Here is a 14,221-nt window from a genome sequence, read left to right as displayed (position 1 = left end):
CAGCAGTCCTGAGCGCTGAGTCTCCATAGCTCTAAAACCACAGCTTCATCGGGAAGGCAAGCACCCTACAGACACTCTCACGCAAGGAGGCACCTGCATGTGGGTTCACAGGAGCATGACTTGTGGTGATGAATGCTGGAGGGAACCGAACATCCGTAAGTAGAAGAAAGGGTAAACAGATGGCGTTATATGTATACAGTGTAATTAAGTTTGCTCCAGTGAAAGGCAATGAGTGAAAGCTACACATAGCAACGAAGATTAATCTCCTAAATGTACTATTCAGTGCAAAGAGGAAATTGTAGAATGTTATCGTATTTGCTGTTATTGTTTAGTCACCAAGTCATGTCCAACTCTTTTGCGACCTCGTGGACTGTAGCCTGCTAGGCTCCTCTGTCTATGGGATTTCCCAGGCAAGAATACTAGAGTGTGTTGCCATTTCCTTCTCCAAAGGATCTTTCCAATCCAGGGATCGAATCTGTATCTCTTGCATTGGCAGGCGGATTCTTTACCACTGAGCCACCAGGGTTATTATATTACTATGTTATAATATGTTATTATATATTATTTATATAAAACTAACTAGACTCTGATGCTGGGAGGGATTGGGGGCAGGAGGAGAAGGGGACGACAGAGGATGAGATGGTTGGATGGCATCACCGACTCAATGGACATGAGTTTGAGTGAACTCCAGGAGTTGGTGATGGACAGGGAGGCCTGGTGTGCTGCGATTCATGGGGTTGCAAAGAGTCAGACACAACTGAGCGACTGAACTGAACTGAACTGAATTGAAAAATATACAAAAGAATATCATATTTGCTTTGATATATATACAAGAAATTGCAGTGTGAAGATGTGCATGAGAAATAATAAGGCTTCTATTGGAAAATCTAGGAGAATATCTTCAGGACCTGGCGGTAGGCAAAGACTTCTTAGGACACAAAAAGGACTAACTATAAACAAATTGACAATTTGGACTGCGTTAAAATTGAGAACTGCGTGAAGAGACAAGAAACGAAAAAGCAACACAATTAAAAAGCAATTTAAAAGCAACACAGAGAGTAGGAAAAAATATTTGTGATACATATATCTAAGGACCAAATTCAAAATTCATAATAAGCTGCTACAAATCTATAAAAGACAATTCAATTATTACAAATTCTAACTTGAAAAAATAGGTTCTTTAGAAAAGAGGCTATCTAAAGGCCACTAGACATATAAAAAGATGTTCAACATTCATTTTTAGGAAAATGCAAATTAAAATAGAATGCCATACCTCTACACACTCATCAGGATGAATATAATTTTAAAGACTGATGACACCACGTATTATCAAGAATGTGAATCAACCAGAACACCCGTGCATTGCTGGTGGGAATGTAAACTGGTGTAACCAAACTGTTTGATGCTATTTAGTACTGAATGAAGATAAACATCCTCCAGAAATCCTATCCCTGATCATATACCAAGCAGAAATGAATGATTAAGTCCATCAAAAGTCATGTACAAGAATGTTATATATTCACAGTATTCTCAAGAGCCCAAATGTCCATCATCAGTAGAATGGATAAATTATGGTGGAGCCACACAATGAAATACTACACAATAGTAAAAGAAAGAAGTCCTGCTATACACAACAATCTTACAGGTGAATCATACAGGTGAAGCAAATCAGGTATGAGACAGGATATATTGCATGTCATTCATATGAAGATCAAAAAGAAGCAAAATGAATTTATGTGATAGAGTTCAAACTAGTGGTACTCTGGGCAGAGACTGGCTATGACATGGTTTGAGGAGATTTCTCGAGTTCCTCTATCCCAGTGATGATGACCCAGGCATGTTCACTTTTAAAATGCATCAAGTTGTACATTTAAGACATGTGCACTTACATGAAAAGATGCTTAGCATTGCCAATTATTAGAGGCATGCAAATCAAAACTACAATGAGGTACCAACTCATGCTGGTCAGAAACTCCATTGTTACAAAGTCTACAAGTAACAAATGTTGGAGAGAGTGTGCAGAAAAGGGAGCCCTCTTACACTGTTGGCGGGAATGTAAGTTGGTATATGGAAAACAGTATGTAGGTTCTTCAGAAAACTAGAGTTACCATATGATCCAGCAACACTACCCCTGGGCATACATCCAGACAAAACCATAGTTCAAAAATATATATGCCCTCTTATACTTATAGCACTGTTCACAATAGCCAGGACATGGAAACAACCCATAGGCCCATCAACCAATGAACAGATAAAGAAAATATGGTGTATATATATACAATTAAATATTACTCAGCCATAAGAAAGAATGAAATAATGTTGTTTGCAGCAACATGGATACAACTAGAGATTATCATGCTAAGTGAAGTAAGTCAGAAAGAGAAAGACAAATACTATATGATATCACTTATATGTAGAATCTAAAACATGACACAGATGAACCTATCTATGAAACAGAAAGAGAATCATGGACATAAAGAATAGAAGGGTGGCTGCCAAGGTTCATAGGGGTGGAAGAGGGTTGAATTGGGAGCTTGAGATTAGCAGATGCAAACTGGTATGTATAGAATGGATAAACAACAAGGTCCTACTGTATACCACAGGTAGCTATATTCAGTATCCTGTGATAAGCCAGAATGGAAACGAACATGAAAAAAGAATGTATATGTATATAAATGCATAACGGAGTCACTTTGCTGTACAGCAGAAATTGGCACAACATGGTAATTCAACTACACTTCAATAAAAATACATTTAAAAAAGACGTGTGCACTTAATGCAGGTGACTCATGGATTAAACCCTCTGGACTATAGCCCACCAGGCTCCTCTCTTCATGGGATTTTTCAGGCAAGAACACTAGAGTGTGTTGCCACTTCCTTCTCCAGGGGATCTTCCCAACCCAGGGATTGAACTTGCATCTCCTGCATTGGCAGGAGGATTATTTACCACGGAACCACCTGGGAAGCCCCAGATGGGAATCACTATGAAATAATGCTGCTTAGTACTGTGCTGGCCCATAGTACTCAAGAAACAGGCATGCTTCCATCATAATCTTCATACCAGGAAACTCTCCTAACAAGCGCTACAATGGGGCACTTGCTGTCTTTCTCAGTCATCATCCCAGAGGCCTGACATAACACAATAGGTGCCGAGAACCCTCACATCATAAAGCAAGGGCTGGGCCATGTGTCTGGGACAAGCTAAGAGATTGTAGAACGTTCTGCCAGCACCCCCAGGGTGATAGGAGGATTTCCTTCTTTCTCATGGCTGAGTAATATTCCATTCTACATATATACACTACATCTTTTTAAAATTAATATATAGTTAACATAAGTATTATATGTTTCAAGTGTATAACATAGTAATTCACAATTTTTAAGAGCTATACTCCATTTACAGTTATTTTAAAATATTGGCTACATTCCCTGTGTTGTACAATATATCCTTGTAGGTTATTTATCTTATACATGCTAGTTTCCACCTCTTAATCCACTACCCCATCTTGTCCCTCCCACCTTCCCTCTCCCCACTGAAAATGACCAGCTTGTTGTCTGTATCTGTGACTCTGTTTCTGTTTCGTTATATGCATTCATTTATTATTTTTTTTTAGATTCCACATACAAGTGATAATAGAGTATTTGTCTTTCACTGTCTGACTTAATTCACTAAGCATAATACTTTTCTTATGATCCATCCACATTGTTGCAAATGGAAGAATTTCATTCTTTTTATGGGAGAAGGCAATGGCACCCCACTCCAGTACTCTTGCCTGGAAAATCCCATGGACAGAGGAGCCTGGTAGGCTGCAGTCCTTGGGGTCGCTGAGAGTCAGACACGACTGAGCGACTTCACTTTCACTTTTCACTTTCATGCATTGGAGAAGGAAATGGCAACCCACTCCAGTGTTCTTGCCTGGAGAGTCCCAGGGACGAGGGAGCCTGCTGGGCTGCTGTCTATGGGGTCGCACAGAGTCGGGCACGACTGAAGGGACTTAGCAGCAGCAGCAGTATTCCATCGTATATATGTACCACATCTTTATCCACTGACCTTTGATGGATAATTAGGTTGCTGTCATATCTTGGCTACTGTAAATGATGCTGTGATGAATGGTAGGGTGCATATATCTTTTCAAGTTGGTGCTTTCATTTTCTTTGGATACGTACTCAGCAGTTGCATTGCTGGATCATATGGTACTTTTATTTTCAGTTTTTTGAGGAACTGGAGCTTGGAGTTTTGACATTATACCAGACCAGATTTTCAATTTACTGAAACGAAACTCTCTTGGAGACTAAAAAGGCCCAGAAAAAGCTATAAGACCTAAGGTTTTATTTAGGGATGGAAAGAAAGAGAATAGTCTAAAAAGGACAGGGGGAAAAAAAATGAAGTTGACTTCTGTTTGCATATTGAATCCAGCTGGAACCATAAAGCAGCCACATGTGTATAAAGTGCCCGGCACATGAAGTGCACCTCCGGTTTCCCCTGGACCTGGGAGAAACTGCCTCCCAGGCCCCCTTGGCCCTGTTCCAATCCAAGAGGTGCCTCCCCCTCCCACTCCCAGGAAGGCCCTGCTCGAGGCTGGAGGCTGACAGCAGGGAAACTCCTCAGCAAAGTGTTAACCTCAGCCTCTGGAATGTACACTTGCCCCACCACTGTCTGCTAAACATTCCTGCCTGAAATTCCAGCCGAACCAATATACTGCTCTGTGAAGGCCCCTCGACTGGTAGGGCCTGGCAGTCCTCTCCCAACTTCCGAATTGCTGTCAGAGGCTGTGACCTCACTTCCTCAGCCTGCTCCAGCACGGGCCTCCTCCCTGGCCTGCCGGGATGCTGTGTGGATGCCAGGCTCAGATGCAGCTCAGATCCCCGCAGGCTGCTGGGTGGGCTTGGGGAGCCACTGCCACCCGTCACTCCCTGCTCTAGTGTCCCATACTGTGCCATGGTTCAAAGGCAAATGCACAGAGGAAATGCCCGCATTCCAGGAGGGTTGGGGTAGAGGGGGCTTCTCTTGGCTCAGCTTTCGGATTAAGGAGAAGGGAGGAAAGGAGCTGCCATGTATTGAGCACTTACTGTATATTAAGCCCGGTGCCAGGTCCCTTCTGTGAGCCATCCTACACTCCTGAGAACAGCCGCCTGGTGTGGATATTGTCATACCCATTTCACAGAAGAGGAGGACAGATGCCCCAGGAATTAGAAAACTAGCAAGCGGCGGAGATACATTTTTCACTTGTTCTTGCCATAGCATTATGCTAGTCTGGATATGGTAACCTTCTTGCGTGACTATGGCCCTCAGCCACTGTAAATTCAAATTATTTTTTGCTGGTGTAGAATACGGAATGTAGTAGTACGGTGTTAAAAGACAAGGCTGGGGTCAGCCTGCCTGAGTTCTACCACTTTATGGGTGTGTGCCCATGAAAGTGTTACTTTTCTGAACCTCGATTTCCGTGCCTCTAAGGAAGAACAGTAATAATAGCACCTTCCGCATCGCACTAAGCAGACAACATGTGATGGTGTATGGAAGTGTGAGTCCAGAGCTCGGGACGTTTTTATGTGCTCAGTAATTATCACTTGTGATTACTCACATCACAGACTAGTGAGGGGATGGGGCAGACTATGGTTACGCTGTGTGGATGGATGGCTAGGACTCTGAAATTCAAAGGTGAGATAATATCCAAGGTCACTTGGTGACTGAAATGGCCCTACTTCATGGCAGGTGCCAGCTCCTTCAAGGGTCCCCTCTCACCCTGGAGACCTCCCATGGGTTTCTGAGCATTTGCCAGCCCACAGGGGGAGGCCCTGAGCTGTGTGCAAAAATAGAGAAGGCTGTGTAGGTGGCTGGTGCTGCAGTCTACCGGGGAATGCTGCTTCTCTGTACTCTGTGCAGCCATTTGCAGAGGTGGGAAGGGGTTGCTGTTTGAAACAGACAAAAAGTACAGAAAGCTCCAGAGGCAAAAAGTGGTCCCCTGCTCCTCTGCCCTCACGATGGAGTCTTTAACATAGACGCATGTCACTTTCCATTTTTCCTAGATCCCTCCATTTGATGCCTTGAAGCATCACACTGAGCTTCTCTACCCATTTCTTTCCCGGGAAACCCCCTAAAAACTCTCACACTTGTACACTGGGAGTTCAATTCCCCCAAGGTTTAGCTGGGGAATCCCCCTACCCATCCTCAAGGGGAAAGCAGCCCACATCTGCACATCTGGGCATCTGGACCCTTGCCACCCTGGACTTTGAGAACAACAGCAAATCTGCTAGCCAGCAGAGGAACCCAGCTCGTTCTCAGTAAAAATAACCTGTCAAATCAATTACTGTGGCAAAGCCAATTAGGGTGACCGCAGGGGAATAAATATGCCGTGTTTAACTTAATCATCTTTCTGTTCCAACAGCACTCTGGCAGGGCTGCATGACTAAGGCAAATGACTATTATATAACTGATATTTTTATTCTTTGCCCCTTCTCTTCAGAAAGAGAAGCCGTTAAATTCCATTTTTCTTCAAAGTGGGGGGGGAAAGGCAAAGAAAAGTAAGATTGTCTGAACTCACACAAATGATAAAAAGAAAATCTAGGACCCCCTGTGGTGAATAAACATATGTAAAACTACTCATCAGCTATGTGACTTGAGGCAAGTCAACTTCCTTCTATGATTCCCTATCTGTGAAGGGAGAGGATTGGACTTGGTGATCTCCAAGGGCCATCCTTGCACATTCTGACTATTATCTTGCACAGTCACATGACATCTTTTTTGAGTCACCCCACTGCTGCATGATGGTGACTGCATCCATGAAATTAAAAGATACTTTCCCCTTGGAAGGAAAGCTATGACAATGTAGACAGCAGATTAAAAAGCAGAGACATCAGTTTGCCAACAAAGGTCCATATAGTCAAAACTATGGTTTTTCCAGTAGTCATGTACAGATGTGCGAGTTGGACCACAAACAAGGCTGAGCACTGAAGAACTGACGCTTTCGAACTGTGGTGCTGGAGAAGATTCTTCAGGGTCCCTTGGACTTCAAAAGAGATCAAATCAGTCAATCCTAAATGAAATCAACCCTGAGTATTTATTGGGAGGACTGATGCTGAAGCTGAAACTCCAATACTTTGGCCATCTGCTGGGAAGAGCCGACTCATTGGAAAAGACCGTGATGCTGGGAAAGATTGAGAGCAGGAGGAGAAGAGCCAACAGAGGATGAGAGGGTTGGATGGCATCACTGACTCAGTGGACATGAGTTCAAGCAAACTCCAGGAGATGGTGAAGGACAGGGAAGCCTGGAGTGGTGCAGTCCACGGGGCCACAAAGAGTTGGACACGCTGAGCAAACGAACAACAACATCGCACCTTTGACAGCATCTGTATACTGAAATTCCCAGTCAATACTTGCTGAACTGAACTGATTGACTCACTCTTTATTTCAGTTATTTCCTGTCTCTCAAACACAAGCCCGGTACTGGCAGATAGACAGCTAAATGGTGGAAAGAAGAATGTTCTTTAGAAGATGGTGAGATGTGTCACTGTGAAATGCCAGAGTCCTGTGTGATCAGATTAGATGATGTCAGAGACAACAGATTTTCAAAGAAGAGGGAGCTTTCCAGCCCTGGGATGGTCAAGCACTTCCTGGATGAGGTGAAGTTTGGGTTGGGCCTCAAATTCAATTCAGGGAAAGGTACTCTCAGGGCATCTGTAGGAATGGCCCGTGTAGAGGCAGAGGAGGAGAAAGCCTGACAGCACTTGAGGGTTTGTGTTGGAAGATAAAGTATTTCAGAAGACCACGAAAAGCTCTGGAGACTGGGGTGGGGATAGGGGTTAGGAAGAAGGTGGGATGGAGACTGCAAGACCATCACCTCCTCCTCTGGCCAGGGGATGAGCTCACCTTTCTGACCAGTTAGAGATGAACTCTGGTCTCAGCTTCTGAGAACCGTCCAGAGGTCCTAGAATCATGGGGGAGGGGTGTCACTGAGTGCAAAAGATGCAGTCCTTGCACTCTGCACAGCACACCAAGGCCTTAAATTCCCCTGCTTTGCCCATGTGTATGCCTACAGCTTTTCAGGGCTGAGGGAAGAGTTGCAGGTCAATTATTACAGAGATGTTATCAGTGTCTTACCTCTGCCTTTGCAGGCACTATCCCTGACACTCAAGGCTGCTTCCTTCCAGTATGTGCAAGCATGGTGGGCCAGTGTGGGGCAAAGTCCGAGGTGGCCATGAACAAACGCTTCTGGAAACAGCCCTCTATAAAGAGAGATGCAGATGTGGTGGGTTAATCCCCAGCTGGGGCAGGAGAACTCTGTGGTCTGCTCCAATTCTGTCTCCCAGAACTGCCCAACTGGATGGAGGCCCAGTTGCCATGGTGATGGCCGGCTCAACAGCACACCGTGTATTGGCTCCCTTCCCTCAGTCTCATTTCCACACCCCTCGGTCTGAGTTTCCAGGAACTACTTACATTTGAATCTTTGACCCAAGTTCAGCTTCTGGGGCAAACCAAGTCAAGACAGGTAATGAACCTCCCTCAGTTTATAGCTGGAGAAACTGAGGCTCGGAAAAGAGAAGGGGACTTGTTTATGGTCACCAAACAGCTGGTTGAGTCGGCATTTAAGCCTGGGCCTGCAGGCCCCCAGCCTAGGGCCCTACCCACTAGGCTAGACATGTCTGTTAGCTCTTCCCCCTCTCTGCTCACCTCTGAGAGCCACCCCCACAAAGTCAGAAGTAGAAGCTATTCTTTCTTCATTTCTATTTGAACAGAAAGCAAGAGGCCTCAGTAAGGGGGAAGGGGCAAGGGTCTGAGGCTCCCAGATATGGCCCTCATTATCCTAGGAAGTGGGCTTTTGTCTCCATGGCAACCAGGGCAGCCACCCCATTTATCTGTTTCAGCGAAGCAGCTGTATTCCTGGGTTCCAACTGCTGGGGCTTAAATGGCATGTTTGCAAAATGGAGTTATTAGCCCTAAAAAAGTAGGAGGAGGTAGAGGACAGGAAGCTTGGGGTCTTTTATATCAACATTAAAGAAGTGTGATATCCAGAGAAATGACTTTAAAGCGACCAGAGCAACTCCACATAAAGACAGCAACCAGAAAAATGGAGTGGAGGTGGATAGAGTGCTGTCCTTTTAAAAGCAAGCAGAGACATCTTATAATAGTGAAGCTGTTTATCGTCAGTGAAAGGAATCCAAAGGGAATATCACTGAGGAACAAAGACGTTTTCTGTCTCTTTAAATAACTCAAGGCAGCTTGACATCTTAGTCAACAGAAGGAACAAAGATATTGTGTGTTCAGGGAAAGGAAACTATTTTTCTCCTGAAAATAAAGCAGATGTTATCACCTACCTTGAGAGAGGTTTGCAGAACCAGAGCACAATTTGACACTTTTCCAGGTTCAATAAACACTGCTTTGATGTGCTAACAACCCCTAATGGAGTTGCTCAGTTAAATGAGCTAACCTCTAGGCTACTAATAGATTCTTATGACAGTTTCCTTTTCTGTGTGTGGAACATTGTACTGCAGATGCCTTGAGCAAATCATTCTGTTCCCGCCTTGCCATGCAATGTGTGTGAAGGGCTAATTGCAAATTCATTCATTCGTTTACACAGAAAATTCAGTATTTTTACTGTATGGTTGAAGAAATGATACATACAGATGATATTAATAGATTAGATTAACTATACTTATAATTATATATCATCAAAAAAGTACCCCAGAGGGACTTTCCTGGTAGTCCAGTAGCTAAGACTCTGTGCTCCCAATGCAGGGGGTCCAGGTTCCATCCCTGGTCAGGAAACTGGATCCCACATGCCAAAACAAAGACTGAAGATTCCGCAAGCTGAAACTAAGACCCAGCACAGCAAAAAAAAAAAAAAAGTACCCCAGAGAATCGTGTTGCAGGCCCAGCAGGAACATATCACTATGTTCAGGGGAAGAAACAGGATTTCGTTGAGACTGTTTATCTTTTTGCCCAGCCCTCATAAGTTTAGAGGAGAATTTGAACAAATAGGTGGGAAAGTAGTCAAGGCTAATGCCAAGGTAGTTTGGCTGGGGCTGATGGTATAAGATGTGAAGTTAATAGAGATAAAGATGGAGAGATAACTTGGGTCCCTATTAGCTTTTTCTTAAAGGCAACAGGGAGTCACGTCAGTGGTCATGTTGAGGAGGAAGATTGGGCTGAAGATGGTTGCCTACTTACTCCAAAGGACTCTTAGCTCACATCCCTCATACAGCATTGACACGATGAGTTGGTTATGAAAGCCTTCACACATATGGCTAACTTGGGGGATGGGAAGCAGAGAGGAAGGAAGAGGTGAATTATTAAGATTTCAAATTACAAAGTGGAAGAGGAATTTCTCAACTGGGTTAGACAGTAAGGACATCCTCTCCCTGCTAGGACCCAAGACCCAACTGGCACATAACTGTGGAATTAAAGCAGCGCCCATTTGAGTTACTGGTTAAAATTCTGCTGTGTTTTTCTTGATAAACTCTTAGACACTTAACATTTATTTATATGGCTCATCCACAGAATATTTGCTTCAGGATGGACCTCAGCCTGTTACTTAATTCCTCCCCTTCCCGTCCTCCGCCCCCCACCCCCGCATCCTTCCCAAATCTATCCTGGGGAAGTTAAACTTCAGTAAGACCTCTTGCATTTCTCTGAAAGAGGTCTCTTGCATTTCTAATTATTTGGGGTTTTCCCCTTCTACTCCTCTCAGGCCAGACTTCAGAAATGTATGCTTCAGCCAATATGCTCTTTAGCAGAAAGCTCAAGGAGTGGGAGGTACAGGGTAATGAAATTTTCTGGGTAATGGAGGGATCTATTGATAAAACTCAATTTGTTTTACCCTTCTTTCTGGCTGCTAGGTTTTTTGTTTTTTTTTTTATGTCTGAGTCACTTTTTCTGCCCTGCGATTGTAATTAAGTGGATTCTTGCTGAAGAGGGTTCTTGCAGCCACGGAGGAGTGGTGCGGTCATCAATAACCACAGGCCAGGGCTAGAGAAGGAGATGAAAAAGGAGAACACGGGGTAGCCACACCCCCGACCACGGGGCCGCAGGGCATCATGGGAACTGAAGGTCAGCTGCGGCCACATCCCTCACGGTTCCCTCCAGCAGCCTCCTCCCTCCTGTCACCCTCAGGAGAAGCAGGGTCAGAATCATGGCACAATCTTGTTTCTTGCCTCATCTTGCCCCGACCTTCACGAGAGAAAGACAGATGTTGGGGGAAATGCTGTGCAGGAGTTTGTTTTTAGAGGCAACTTCTAGGGGAGGTCCGGAGGGTTCTGGACATCCTGGGTATTAGGAAGAAGAACGCCACCCATGAGCTGAAAGAGTTTATTTCTTGTCCTGCTCTGCGGTTCATAAGCTGTGTGGCCCTGGGTAAGTGGCTTCTCCTCTCTGGGCCTCATTATCTGCCTCTAAAAAGGGCTGCGGTCTGCAGGGTCTCTATCCATGCAGCTGAAAGTTGGGATAGTAAAGCCTTTCCCACTCACCTCAGGGAGGTATGGCGAGATCAAGATAAAAAGTGCGGGGAAATCCTTGGTAAGCTGTAAAGCCCTATGTCACCGGGAGAGGTGAGTTCTCCATGAGAGGCTCCCTCTTGATGCAAACCAGGTGTCAAGTGTGATCAGATCTGAAGGAAGGGGGTCCGGGGAGACTGTGGCCTGAGGGAGTTGGAAGGGAAGTTAAGTGGACAGCCAGGCCTTCCAGAATCTCCCCTCAGACAGGGCTCCCCAACCCTCCTCAGTCTCAGCACTGACAGGAGCCCCTCCCTGCCCCCCATTCGTGTTCACACCTTGTGATGCTGCGAGCACTCCCCTTGCTTCTCGGTCCTCTGCACCTCCCTGGGGGGTATGCAAGGCAGGTAGCTTCATCATGCTTCTGTCCAGATGAGAAAATAAGCCACCTCCAGAGAGAGGTTAGGTGGTGGGCTCCAAGTGCCCTGGCAAGTTAGAGCCCTAACTGAACCCTCCAGAGTACTATGGGAAAAGCCCAGGCACTGAAAACAGAGGGTTTTAATCCCTGTTGGGCAGACCCTCCAACCAGCTGTGTGCCCTTGGGCAAGCTGTTTAACTTCTCTGAACTTTACCTTCAGGCAAATCTGGGAGGTTTTCCTTAGGCTTCTCGGGAGGTTCCAACTGAGCTGAGCCCCTCTTGTGTCCGTAGCAGTGAGCTTAACAGTACCCCTTATACTGGACAATGCCCAGCACTGGAGAGGCACTGACAAGCATCAGATGCAGGCAAAGCTGTGAAGTGCACTGTTTTTCAGATGGCTTCCATCCAAAGCTCTGAAAACCTATTCCCCTCCCACTGCCCCCCCGCCCCTGTCACCACGCAGACCCCGCCTTTAGAACCGGACCACACTCAGGTCCACTCTGACTCCCGCACCTTCTCTTCACTCCCTCCGGCTCTGACGTTGAGGCTCAGCTGTTCTCATGAAGGCTGTTGGGACAGATCCATAATTCAGGGACATCATTGGTCCTCAAAGGTACAGGGAGGTTTTTGGGAAACAGAACTTGGAGGGAGCTTGACTTTGGCCAAGAGGGTCGCGGTTTGGTCCCTCGAGCTTGGAGTTCAACAGAACCTTAAGACACATTTGGCCTGCGTGTAAAATCTCTGCTCTGTGCCCCCAGCTGCAGGACAATGGGGGCCATTTATAATTTTGCACATGGAATGAGAACATCTGGTTCAAATAACACACATACACATACCCCAACAGGAACACATTACAGTAGAGACGAGCGCTCTTAAACTGAATGTACTCTCCTGCTCTCAGTTCAGGGACCATGGAACCAATAAAGAAGATACAAGCCCTGTCCTGGGCACTCTGAGTCCCTTGGACAGCAAGGAGATCAAAGCAGTCAATCCTAAAGGAAATCAACCCTGAATACTCATTGGAGGGACTGACACTAAAGCTCCAGTACTTAGGCCAACTGATGGGAAGAGCTGATTCATTGGAAAAGACCCTGATGCTGGGAAAGACTGAGGGCAGGAGGAGAAGGGGCGACAGAGAATAAGATGGTTGGATGGCATCATCCACTCAGTGGACATGAGTTTGAGCAAACTCAGGGAGAAATGGTGAAGGACACGGAAGCCTGGAATGCTGCAGTCCATGGGGTCACAGAGAGCTGGACATAACTTAGTGACTGAACAACAGTAACATCTGAGATGGTGAGTAACCTGTCTGAGGTCACACAGCAAGTGAGAGACAGTGGACCGGTGGCCCAGCCTCCGTCCAGGCTGCCGCTCTCCCCCAGCTCTGCGCACATGTACTTCACCCAGGGGAGAAGCAAGCAGACCCTCTGCCCTTTGGAGTCTGGAGGATGGAGAGAGGCACCCTCTTCCCCCAACAAGTCAGAGGTCCCCAGGGTCCTGGCCAGCAGATAGCTTTTTGTCGCGTGGAGCATGGCCATCTGTGATGCCAGTGCTGGTGCTGCAGAGACCCCAGAGTCATGGAGTCTGCAGGGAGGTGGGGTGCTCTGCAGCCAGTCAGGCAGGGTCACAAGCACCAGGGTCGCACAAGTGAACATGGGTGCAGGTGCCCCTGGGCAGTGGGCCCAGCTGCGCATGCCTGTTGGAGAGTAGATGGTTGTGCCCAGTGGCGCATTGAGCATGCACTTCCTCCACGGAAAACATCTGCAGAGCTGGGCTGTCTTTTCTTGCCCTATTTTGTTTTAACTCCTTGATTTCTCTGGTTCTCCCTCTTTGCACAGTCCCTCCATTAGGTTTCTCTGCCCCAGATTCCCTCAAAGGTTGGGAGACCCCGGCCTCACTTTACCTTTCTTCCTCACTGGGGGTCCTTCATTCTGAGGTCCCGAGGGAAGTGAAACATCCCTTCACAGTTTCCCCTTCCCTGTCTTCCCAGAAGACTGTCACCCAACCCCTGACACAGGCTGGGGCAGTGAACATCAAGAGTTTCACTCTTAGACGTATTTTGCGAGACTTCTCAGAAGACAGTTGAATGTATGAGCCTGGATTTCAGAAGATAGATCTGATTGATGAGAGAAATTTGGAAGTTTGCAATATAGATGATATATAAAGCCATGGGCTGGATGGGGTGACCTAGGGTGTGAGTGTGGCACTTTACCCCTATTCTCTTAAGTGGGCTAACAGGAGAATCTTTCTTGTATTGTGGGGATGAAAAGGGATGATGAATGTGAGATGCGTAGCCTGACAGCTTGAGGTGCCTGGGGCTTGATACTTAGCTATTACAGATTGGTACAGGAAGGCTCAGGGAGGGAGGGTCACTCTGGGCAG

Source organism: Bos mutus, chromosome 10, assembly GCF_027580195.1.
Source record: "Bos mutus isolate GX-2022 chromosome 10, NWIPB_WYAK_1.1, whole genome shotgun sequence".
NCBI classification, from domain to species: domain Eukaryota; kingdom Metazoa; phylum Chordata; class Mammalia; order Artiodactyla; family Bovidae; genus Bos; species Bos mutus.
Note: the sequence above shows the minus strand (reverse complement) of the source record.